The sequence below is a fragment of the Rhynchophorus ferrugineus genome, unplaced genomic scaffold (genome assembly GCF_030347505.1).
Source record: "Rhynchophorus ferrugineus isolate W39M unplaced genomic scaffold, kcgeb_rfMv2 rfM1, whole genome shotgun sequence".
NCBI classification, from domain to species: domain Eukaryota; kingdom Metazoa; phylum Arthropoda; class Insecta; order Coleoptera; family Curculionidae; genus Rhynchophorus; species Rhynchophorus ferrugineus.
This window is the reverse complement of record NW_027472580.1, coordinates 76,615,083-76,627,718: the sequence shown is the minus strand read 5'-3', so window position 1 is coordinate 76,627,718 and position 12,636 is coordinate 76,615,083. Positions and strand designations below refer to the sequence as shown.

Sequence of the window (12,636 nt, the reverse complement as noted above, 5' to 3'; positions counted from 1 at the left end):
ACTAAAATTAAATGAAATCATATTGTTCAAACATTTGTATATATACATATATATATATATATATATATATATATATATATATATAATATTAATAAAAAAAAATTAAAATTAATTTCAACACATACCTTTATTATAAAGCGAATGGTTTAAAATAACAAAGAGTTTTATTTTAATTAGGAATTATTATAACGGAAAGAATTGGTTACTTCTTGAAGGGCGATACAGAACGACAGTGAGGGTTTATGTTTACCCATATTTCCATAACATCATGTTAGACAAAAAGCAAAACACATTAGAACTAAAATAAAACACTATACTGGTTAGTCGGAAAATACTCTCAACTTGATCTAACCTATGGGATGCAAATATGGGGTTGCAAATATTCAAACCAACTAGTCATCCAACGCTGTCTAAACAAGGTTCTTCGATTGTTCTTCGAATGCTTATCTCTACGTAAGAACGAAGAACTACACGAGGACCTGGAAATCAAATGAATTTCCGATCCAAGGTTTCGCCTTGAAACACGAAAGAAGATTACTAAAGCATATTAACGTGGAAGCAATACAACTGCTGGACAGCGCGCAGGATGTCAGGAGGATGAAGCGAACTAAACCATACAAATTTATATAAAGTGTATACCTTTAGTGTAAAGTATAGCTATAAGTTATTATAATTTTATAATTGAGGAATACATATTGATGTATTTTCTGGCACTCGTGTTGCTTGTGAATTAATCCAAGTACAAATGAAGTGAATGAAAATGTAGTAATAAATTAATTTATAATTAAGAGTACTAAGCGTATCTAATAAAGATGTTATAAAAAAATATATTTCCATGATATATGGAATGCTTTTCCAAGTTTTGATGTCTCGAAATTTTAACATTAAAGACAGTTAAACTAAGACTAAGAAACCGAATTACTGCAATCAGCCTTTGCTGGCCGTACACCCTGAACTGCAAGCTTTTGTCCATATTCCAGTAGATAATATTAATAAACAGTAGCTTCAGTCTGCCTTTAGTGGACTTACACCCTGATCTCCAAAACATGGAGAGAATCCAGTCATCTTGAACCCAATTTTTCAGAACCTTCAGCTTTAGCTTCTGTTTTTGTCCCAACTCCACTTAGCTACACGAAGGAATGCTTTAGTTTTACTGGCGTTTTTTCAGCGACTTTATTTTACTTTAAAAAGCTATTTTATTTAATGGAAATAAATGACGACATATTGAACAGAGATACGACACTGAGTGTTTAAATATTTCTAGCATAAATCGAACCCTTATATCTAGACGTTTCACTAATCAGTCTTAACCATTCAGTCTTAACATAAATAAACGGCCTTATTCCTTCGAATACACAGTCTTCGTAGCCAAGGACGTATCAGCCGTCCGATATACCATATCTACATATCTATAAATTTAATACCCTTACATTTTAACTGGTATTATTTTTCAATTAATTGAAATTATTTATTATGAAAATTGTCTCATACAGATTGAAACATATTGTACTGGCAAAATCTTAAATTATGTGTAATAAAATAATTGATTAAAATCATATGTGAGATTTTTTTTTGCAATATTTTGACTCGCCGATATTTAAATTTAATAATTTCAGATTTTACACACATCTTTTTTTAAAATTTACTTTTCTTTATAACCTCGTTCATTATTTTCTTAAACATCAGGCACAGTAATGGGATTTCAGTCTATTTCCATTTGTTTTTCCCCATTAATCCCATTCTTTACTAACTCTAACCGTAATGGTTTGTTTTATTCTTCGTTCATGATGATTCTGGCTACAAAATGTATTTATACAATTAGTGCTGAATATTTTTTTATAAACATTTAATAAGTATCCTGCGAATGAAAATATTGTGGTGGATACCATTTGAAGCATGCTATTTCATTAAAATGAACATTGGTACCTGACAAGGGAAAAACAATAAACCGTACAAAGTTTTCCTTTTACTCATTTGTCCTCTGCGGTGTACATAAATGAAATTCCCCTTTTTCAACGGCATTCCAGCGAACTTTCGCCGCACCCGGACGCCGGTTTCCTGGTTTCGAACCATCCCCGTACTTTATGCAGATTAAAACATTCCACTAGGTGGGTTTAAGTGCGGGCCAGTGTTAAATATCTGCAGCGTATCCAGGTCGTTAATTCCGTCGGCCTGGACGGGGCACTTTACACACGCACCGGACAAGACAAGAAACCGAATCTTTTATGCGACCAACACACACGACTTATAGCGTACACGGGCTCATATTTAAGATAATTTTTCACAGGCCGACACACAACAGGGCCGCAGGAATCGACCGACACGGTATTGGTGGTTTGCTCGACACGTTCGTATAGGTTGGGCTTGAAATTAGGTTGGATTACATTCAAATAATAATTTAACCAAGAATCTTTCATATTTTATATTTATCGAGTATATCTCTAGTATAGCTCAATAAATAAAATAAGTATTCTGATAATATTAAAATTAGTTAAGTTAATAATACCTATACTGAAGATGTAAATATAAAATACCACATTTTAGGACAAACTACATATTTAGAGTATACATTGTCCGCTGATTCTTATCAACTGTTCTCATTTCTTTTTTTCTATAAATATATAATATTAATACTAATAATTTAATTACAGTAGTTTGGAGATTCTTCGAATGAAAGGCAAACGAATTTCTCCTAAATTTATGTGGCGGAATCAATCTTTGTAACGGTCAAATAAGACAGTAACAAGTCAATTGAAAAGTCCCTGGCCTGACACATAGATGGCGCTACTAGAATTAAATCCATATGTTTTTAGTTAGCACTAACCCTCGAAAGATGCGTGTATAACCTTGACAACTTTCGTATCATTAGTTTGTGAATTATAGTATATTGAGTGAAACAACTTCTGTTATTGTGAAAAAATGGATAAAAAGGAATTTAGCGTGTTGATAAAATATTGATTTTTGAAGAGAAAAAATACCGTTGAAGTTTATACAAAAATCTTGGTTTGATGCCGAGTTTCCGGACACTGCCCTAGGAAAATCAACCATCAAGGATTGGTATGCTAAGTTTAGACGTGGTGAAATGAGCACCGAAGACGGTGAACGCCGTGGACGCCAAAAAGGGTTCAACACCAAAGAAAACATAAAAAAAATCAACAAAATAATTTTGAATGACCGTAAATTGAAATTAAGTGAAATAGCAGACACCCTAAATATATGAACTGAGCGTGTACATCATATCATTCACGAATATTTAGGTATGAGAAAGCTCTGTGCAAAGTGGGTGCCGCGCGAGCTCACTTTTGACTAAAAACAACGACGAGTTGATGACTCGGAGCAGTGTTTGAAGATGATCAAATGTAATAAACCCGAGTTTTTGCGTCGATATCTGAAAATGGATGAAACATGGCTCCATCATTTCACTCCGAAGTCGAATCGATAGTCATGCGAGTGGACTGCATACGATGGACCCGTTCCAAAGCGTGGGAAAACAGTCGGCTGGCAAGGTTATGGCGTCTGTATTTTGGGATGCGCATGAACATTCATTGACTACCTTGAAAAAGGAAGGACCATCAACAGCGACTATTATATAGCATTATTGGACCGTTTGAAGGACGAAATCCTCGAAAAACTGCTGTATTTGAAGAAAAAGAAAGTGTTGCTTCCCCAAGACAATGCACCGTGTCATAAGTCAGCGAAAACTATGGTAAAAATCCATGAATTGGGCTTCGAATTGCTTGCCCATCCACTGTATTCTCCAGATGTGGACCTCAGCGACTATTTCCTGTTCTCAGATCTCAAAAGAAAGCTCGCTGGGAAGAAATTTTCGTCGAATGAAGAGATGATCGCCGAAACTGGGGCTTATTTGGTCAAATCGTAGTACAAAAATGGAATCGAAAAGATGGAGGGTCGCTATAATCAGTGTATCACCCTTGAAGGGAATTATGTCGAATAAAAAAAAAACTAATTTTGACAAAAATTATATTTTACTATGGTAGGCCGAGGACTTTTCAAGTGACCTGTTAATTATTAAACTTATTTATTTAATTATTCATTGTTGTATTCTTAGACTTGTTTACCTGATCTCATTTACATATATTGTTTTGCTATTGTCTTTAATGTTTTGCTTTTAATGAAAGAAACACTAATTTTATAATTACTTTATATCATACCTTTTTTATTCTTATATGTCAATTATCACTCGTCTTAAGTCAGCCTTAGCTTAGTGCTTTTATAAGTAACTCATGTGAAAGTTTTGAATTAAAAAAATTAAAATAAGTATCTGGGGAAAACGACGCTCAGAACTCGATATTATCGTAAAAAAGAGTATATGATACCGATACAAAATTACTTACGATGTTATATTTTACATCATACAATTTTATCAGAAACTACCCGTGACATCTTCTGTTTTCGACCGGCGGACTTTTATTTGTATTTTTAATGCTATACAATTTTTTAACGATTCTTACAGTTGCTATAGGCTAACAATTTCAATGATTCAAGGTCCGCTTTATTTAATGTGTTATCGCTAAAATGCTTAGTTACCTGTTTACAATCGAATTGCTGGTACCGTAAAATTAACAGTGTCGGTTCCTTTTTTATGGAACGTCCTTAAAAAAACGAACCACCGTTCGAACTCTTCTCCGACCTTGTAATTTAAAGAGTTTCAAGGAAGGGCCGACCAGAACCCTACCATTACGCTGGCTTTTTTACCTTTTCGTTTTATTGACTGGAACATTTCCGTGATTTTTTTAACAACAGTGCCAACGTCGACCATCCTTTCGAGGTCCAGGGTCAATTTTGACATTGTAAAAAAACCGTTACAAGATCGTAAATATCGCGCTAAAAGTTTTTTTTCTGGCCTCGGGATGACTCTTATTATTATTAGTTCGGGCCGTTTTTTAACGAAAATTTCGATTTTTAAAGGTCACTTGTATTGTATTAAAAAAGTGGTACCTGTTTATATTATATTCGTACACGTTAACATGGCTGATTATTTTATAATGGACGTTCGACGCTTTTGAGCGACCGTCGTTCAATTTTCTGGTAAATCTCTGACAGTTATTTACGTTTACGATGATAACAGATTATGTTGTTTCGTATAATTCGATCAGAATCTTTATACCAGGAAGTCGTACCTGAGAAAGGTATTTTTACAGAGTGAAATAATAAGCTGTTCTTAAGATATGTTTTGAACTTTTATACAACTTTGAATTCGAATACGGATATATTTTTAAATATTTATTACTTTATATATGATATATGTAATATATACATTAACCAGCCAGCGATAAGTTTGTCTCTGTTCGTCTGTCTTTGTTAGGTCTACAATTTTTGTGCAATATGCCCTACAAATAAGTAAATTCCAATAAAACGAAATACGCCCAAATTAAGAAACCAGAATTGTTATATCGGTGACATATTATATATAATATAGGAAAATGTACTGGCTAATTGGAAGAAAATCTCAATTATCTACATAATAAATTGTTATTTCATAAACTGAAACCTATATGGATATACGGAGTTCAATTATGGGGTGTTCTGCAAAGAGTAGCTTAAATAAAATAAAATTTTTTCGGAACAAAGTCCTGAGAGGTATTGTGGGCGCACCCAAATACAATAGGACTGATTACCTATATCGAGACCTTCAGATACCATTCTCGAGAAAAAAGACTATATTCTCATGAGAATATTGAAGTATTGCAGCTTTTGGATACTACCAGAGCAGGATACAGACTTAAAAGAATCAAACCATTTGATCTTGTGTAGTGTTGTGTAGTGAGGTGCATATAATAAAAAATACAGTAGTGACTTGTATACACATTATTTCACCAGAGACTGAGATGGGGCGGATGGGTCCCCCTGGTTATATACTTAGAGTTAAGTTATCATAAAGAGAAATTGTAGATTATACGGAAACGGCTAGTAACAACGTAATAATTAAATAATAAAAAAATTATATATAAACAAATATTTTAGGCTATATTTTCACTGGACCTGAACAACCGGCTGCGCGCTGACAGCTCCAATTCTAATACGGTAGATAACTCACCGTTTCTGTTGTTCGTAAATCGACTACGAACGTGTAATTTTACGCGGTGATGTAAATATGGCAGCGCTGTACGATATTAACGTGGAAAGTGAGTGTGTTAACATATTAAATGATTAAATGATGATTTATTTAGTTTTAAGCAGTGTTGTTTAAAGAGCATGGTAGTTTTGATTTAACGATCTTTAAATCTGGTCAAATAGATACATTTTACATTATTTGTAGGGACAACAAATTAAACGAGTCCGTTTAATCGGAAGGTATATTCAACTGTGAAAGAAAAACACGACATATGCCAATATTTCATCGAACATAGATTAACAAAATTCTAGTAGGTAAAGAAATTATACTTTTATAAAATATTCCTGTTTTTTTATTTACTTATGTTTCAAATAATGAAAATACGCAGATAAAGCGAAAGTAACTACATAATTTGCCTAAATGGAATACATAGGACTTTTAACATGTACACATGGACACATGATCCTCTGATGTTGCAGTTCGGAACATAATCTTACTCTTGAGACTTTTGTTGTAGTAGTCATTTAAACTTATTAGATATTTTGTTCATTATTAAGACTTAGTGGATATTAAATTCAATTAAATGCCATTTAAACAAGGTTGTGAGTGTCTGTTCTTGAGATTGCATGTATTTTAGCATAGAGACAATTGTTACTGTAATTAATGTTATCTATCAAATATATCTATGGTAATGTATTTTCAAAACAAGTTTTAGTAATAATTATAACCTTTGCCCCTATGTATAGTTGTTATTAGATGAATTGTTTTATACAAAATGCTTGGATTTAATCATGATGAAGATAAAGGTAGAATGCCTGAAAAGTTGCTTGAAGCTATTGAAATAACGGGTAGAATAAATTATTTCAAATTGAGACCAGAGTGTCACAGTGGTTGAAGCAAATAGGCCGTAGTAATTATTTTATTCCAACAAATATATCAATTAAAGATATTAAAATTCCTATAATTGATATGCTTGAAGTTTTAGAATCGCGCGTTTTTTATATAAAGATGCTATTCATATGGATAAATGAATGGCGTGAATTATAAATTTGGCCAATTAAACTCTACATCACTATATCTGAATACACTATATGTAGATAATCAAATTATTATATATGTTATACTAAATATTAAATATTATATTAAATTAAAGTATTGTAAAAATAATAAAGTAAAACGTTTATAATAGTTGCAATTTAAAACTAAACTTGGCAAATTCAAAATAAAAACATATTATTCTTCGGAACTACAGCTTATATAGCTTTTATAAAAACAGCTCTATAATGACAATGAAAAAAATATTAATAATAATTAAACTTTCACAACTACACAAAAACAATAATATTAGTACTGTCATTTAATTTTAAGACATTTTCGTTATTACATTATTATATAGCTAAATTCAAATACCACAAGGATTTTGGCATTATCTATAATATTACTGAAATCTAAACATCTTTTTTCGCATTATGTATAGATATGAAATAACATAATAAATAACAGTGATAACAAGGAAGATCACAAGGTTGCCCAAACAGGTATTCGGAAAGGTCGTCCAAAAAAAATGCATTAAAATCGTTTTGCTATGTGATGTGAGTGTGTGAATGTATACGCAGGAAAGCCTAAATGAGAAGTCCTACCCCATATGTTATATTCATCAGACATTTTTGTTAGTTTGGTTGGTAGCTTGTGCAATTTACCGCTTGGACTCAGGATTATATATATATATATATATATATATATATATATATATATATATATATATATATATATATATATATATATATATATATATATATATATATAGTTAGCCCTCACCCTCAAAAGATGCGCGTATAAATTTGACAGTTGTCGGATCATTAGTTTGTGAATTATAGCATTTTGAGTCAAGCAACTTTTATTATTGTGAAAAAATGGATACAAAGGAATTTTGCGTGTTGATATAATATTGCTTTTTGAAGGGAAAAATGCAGTTGAAACAAAAACTTGGCTTGATGCCGAGTTCCGGACACTGCCTCATGTTGATTTTCCAACCACCAAGAATTGGTATGCTAAGATTAGATGTGGTGAAATGAGCACCGAAGATGAATGCAGTGGACGCCCAAAAGAGATTGTTACCGAGGAAAAGATTAAAAAAATCAACAAAATGATTTTGAATGACCGTAAATTGAAATTGAATGAAATAGCAAACACTCTAAATATATCAACTGAAGGTGTACATCATATCATTCACAAATATTTGGGTATGAGAAAGCACTATGCAAAGTGGGTGCCGCGCGAGCTCACTTTTGACCAAAAACAACGACGAGTTGATGATTTGGGGCAGTGTTTGAAGATGATCAAGCGTAATAAACCCGAGTTTTTGCGTCGATATGTGACAATGGATGAAACATGGCACCATCATTTCAGTCCGAAGTCCAATCGACAGTCATCCCAGTAGACTGCACACGATGAACCCACTCCAAAGCGTAGGAAAACGCAACAGTCATCTGGCAAGGTTATGTCGTCTGTATTTTGGGATGATGAGCATGGAATAATTTTCATTAACTACTTTGAAAAAGGAAGGACCATCAACAGCGACTATTACATAGCATTATTGGATCGTTTGAAGGACGAAATCGCCGAAAAAAGAGCGCATTTGTAGAAAATGCTGCTTCATCAAGACAATGCACCGTGTCACAAGTCAGTGAAAACGATGGCAAAAATCCATGAATTGGACTTCGAATTGCTTCCTCATGCACCGTATTCTCCAGATATGGCCCCCAGTGAGTCTTTCCTGTTCTCAGATCTCAAAAGAATGCTCGCTGGGAAGAAATTTTCGTCGAATGAAGAGGAGATCGCCGAGACTGAGGCCTACTTTGAAGCAAAGTGTAAATCTACTACAAAAATGGTATTGAAAAGTTGGAGGGTCGCTATAATGAGTGTATCACCATTGAAGGGAATTATGTTGAATAAAAAAACTAATTTTGCCAAAAAGATGTGTATTACTAAGGTAGGCCGGGGACTTTTCAATTGACCTGTTACGTTACATGTACGTTGTTAAATTAGATAAACTCTAGATTAAAAATTGAAGTTATTGTTTGCAACTGTACTAGACACGACAAATGCAAATTCAAACTTGAACAATACAAATCACAGTCACCCGACTGTTTTGCGTATGAATGGTAGTCGTGACCCGAAAGAGTATACTATCGATTAAATATTAACTTTTGAATAGGTTTCTTATATCTATAAAAATATTGTTTCAACATACCTATACAAGTCCGAGCAATGTAACGGCCTAACCTGTAACAAACAATTATCCATAATAATTATTGATTCAGTACATCAATTACATCAAGTAGATTCGCAAAATAATATAAATTAACGAAGCGTGATAAAATTCCTTGGAAATATTACGTAGTTAGTAGAATATATCGATACATACAGAGGTCGACTGCGAACATCTTGTAAAACAGCTGTGTTTTTTTTTGTTAAAAGTGTGTCCTGGAGATTGTAAGGAGTTATCTTTCAAAATGTTTCAGTGGTTTATGAGGTATTCATTAGTATGATAATAAACAGTATAGGATATGAATTTTAAACAAGACATGTGTAGTTTTTTATGTTCCTGTTTATGAGGGATATTTTAAACCAAAAATTTAGTGAAAATATAGACTGCCGTGTTATTGTTTCCAAAAAGTAGCTTATTTTAGTTATACCATATATTTATCGTTATCTAAGAAATAAAAATATCATGGACTACTAAAAATGTATTAATTTTTGTTCAATTATTTGTTTACTTATTCAAGAATCCTTCATATTGGACTATTTAAGATCTATTTACTATTATTACTATTTATTACTAAAATCTTTTATATGGTATAAAAATAAAAGTGATGTCCCTTGTGAGAGTGGTAAAAAGCTTTAATTAAACCTCTAATAAATCAAAGAGATGATAAATGATTTTCACAAAATTTATTATCTTATCATCGTATTGATTAAAACACTAGTTTCTCATACTTTTATTCATTAAAATACATAGTTATATAAAATTTAAAAATGGAATTTTATATTCGATTTTTGTTGAACTTCTACATAATTTCTGGCTAAATGTTTCTAAGATGAAGACAGGTTGAATACTAATTCAATAAATGTTCTATGTCAAATTCTATTTGTTATCTTTGCGATTTTTTGGAAACAATTAGTAATAGAAGCATTTTTAAAATTTAAAGATACAATATCTGTCTTGCCGTGTCTATGATGTCTTACTAATTCTAACATGAGAGTTTAAAAACCAAGCTGGTATATGGATTTACAGTGGAAAATTGAATAGACTAGATGTGAATAATAAAATTGTCATTTACTATTTATTTTTGAATGTGAGTGATGTCCAGAAAACCTTCAAAAAATCTCCCAAAAAATTATTTGACCTTATTGGAAAATGTACTACTTTTCGTCCGTCATGACAATGCTAGGCCATTGACATATTTAGTCATTGGGCAAGAATCGAGCGCGATTGGCTAAGAAGTTTGACATATTCATTATATAAGCCGAACCTTGCTCTGTCCGATTAACAGATCAAAGCCAGCAGGTATGTATAACCTACTATATCCACAACTTTGCGGAAATATGAAACTCTCCATTCCACAGAAAGTATATCTTAGAGACAACTTGCACAAATCCAAAAAAGTTAAATGTTTCAAGATTATGCTCAGTGTAACGATTTCTCTTGACACACTGTAAAATTATAATCCGCTGATTAGAACCCTATCTTCTCATATTTCATGATAGTCAGATAATATTTACTCAGGGTCTATGACGTCCGCAAAGATCAAAACCATGAGACTAATACAACATCAGAAAAAGACCATTTGGTATTAGCTGGACAATATGTTTCAAACAAAACAAAAATGTCCGACTATCATTTGGTCCGGTATATGTCGAACTCTGTAGTATAAAGATAGTTTTCCAAAAGGCCTGTCAAAATCACTAATCATGGCAGGTTTATTAATGGTTAATACTTCAACTACTTAATCCTTTAAAATCAAAACATTCACACAATTCAAACAAAATGAAAAAAGTACTTAAATTTTTCTAATTTATTATTCACTAGTATTATGGGATTTAACATTTGAAGTTTGAAGTTTTACTGCATTATAAATAGTATAATATGTTAAAATTTTGTATGGGAAAACTTGTAAGAAGACTGAAGTGAAAGATAGAAATATAATACCAATTAGATTTTTTTATAACAAGTGACAATTATGTATCAAACCCAGAACTTTTCACCTGATGTATGACATAAAAAATATAACAAGATTAACTAACAGTAAACGCGTTTAAACTCGATTTATTACCTATTAAATTTAACAATGTCACAGCCATAATGCAGTGACAAACCTTACGACTGACCATTAATTTCACCATTATCATGTTTCAAAATCACACCGCTCGATAGCTTAGTAAATCGACCTCCAGGGAAAAAAAATACCGCATTTCAATCACCATCCATCGGCGATGGTAAATCACCATCCACGGACGACGCTAAATCACCATCGTCTAACAAATATCACGACTTATCGTCCTGATTTATTCGTGCATTTCCTCATAAATAGTCGCGGCTTTATATCGCGTACAAACATAGCCTAGTTACCACTAGAATTTATTGCTAATTTAGCTGATTACGTATCGTCGAAATTTTTACTAGAGCTGTTTTATTTTAGCCACGCAAATCCGAGAGGAAGCTGATCGACAGGCGCAACAACAACATGTGAAATAAGCCATGGATGCGTTTCGGAATTTTATGGTTAAAACTGAACCGGCACTGATATCTTTATGGAGTGAGAGCTAATAATATTTAGGTTATGGGCTATTTGGAAGCAAAACTCTACCTGGCGGACAGGTTTGTGTTATAATCTAATAAACACTTTTAAAATAAACGAGAACTTTTATTTTAACATGATCACCAATTTAATTGAAGGAACAGAGTAAACAGGTAATAAAATGAAGAAGATGAGATGTAAATTGATGTTATGCTATATTAAAAAAAATTTTTTAAAGTTTTTTATGTAACATTAAATGATATATTAGAAGTTGACGGAATTTATTTAATATTTTCTCCTGGTCTCATGTTAGTGTTTTTTAATATACTCAACCACAATATGACCATTTTGTATAATGACTGTTAGTAATTAGAAAAATATAATGTCCTTGGTCTAGAAAATATAAAGGTCTTAAAAAATAAAAATATAAATATGTGGGCTCGAGTTTAATATGAAGTCCAGCCACCGATCATTTAATAGTCTGTGTCTTTTAGTTATATGTGTCAATCTATAATTAAAAAACATAGACTATTAAATGTGCGTCGGTTGGACTTCACACTACACTCGATCACCTGACCGGGTTTCAGAAGGATCTCTTTGAAGCCTTCAACTCGGGCAACACGCGACTGCTGTCCTTGTTCCTTGATTTGGAAAGGGCATTTGACACGATGAACACAAATAGCATCCAAAGACAACTATTGGACTGGCAAATAGGGGGGAAATTGAATAGATTTATTGCCTCCTTTGTGGCTGACAGAT

The 12,636-nt window shown here is 32.4% G+C and overlaps 1 long non-coding RNA gene across 2 annotated transcripts in view; it reads left to right on the top strand.

The window, feature by feature from the left end:
- The window catches only part of LOC143200015 (uncharacterized), an 83,643-nt gene extending 71,649 nt beyond the window's left edge, over window positions 1-11,994 (top strand). For both annotated transcript variants that reach the window (XR_013006600.1, XR_013006601.1), the window contains exon 2: window positions 11,779-11,994. This is a non-coding gene — a long non-coding RNA (uncharacterized LOC143200015). The remainder of the gene's footprint in view (window positions 1-11,778) is intronic.
- The last annotated feature ends 642 nt before the right edge of the window (window positions 11,995-12,636 follow it).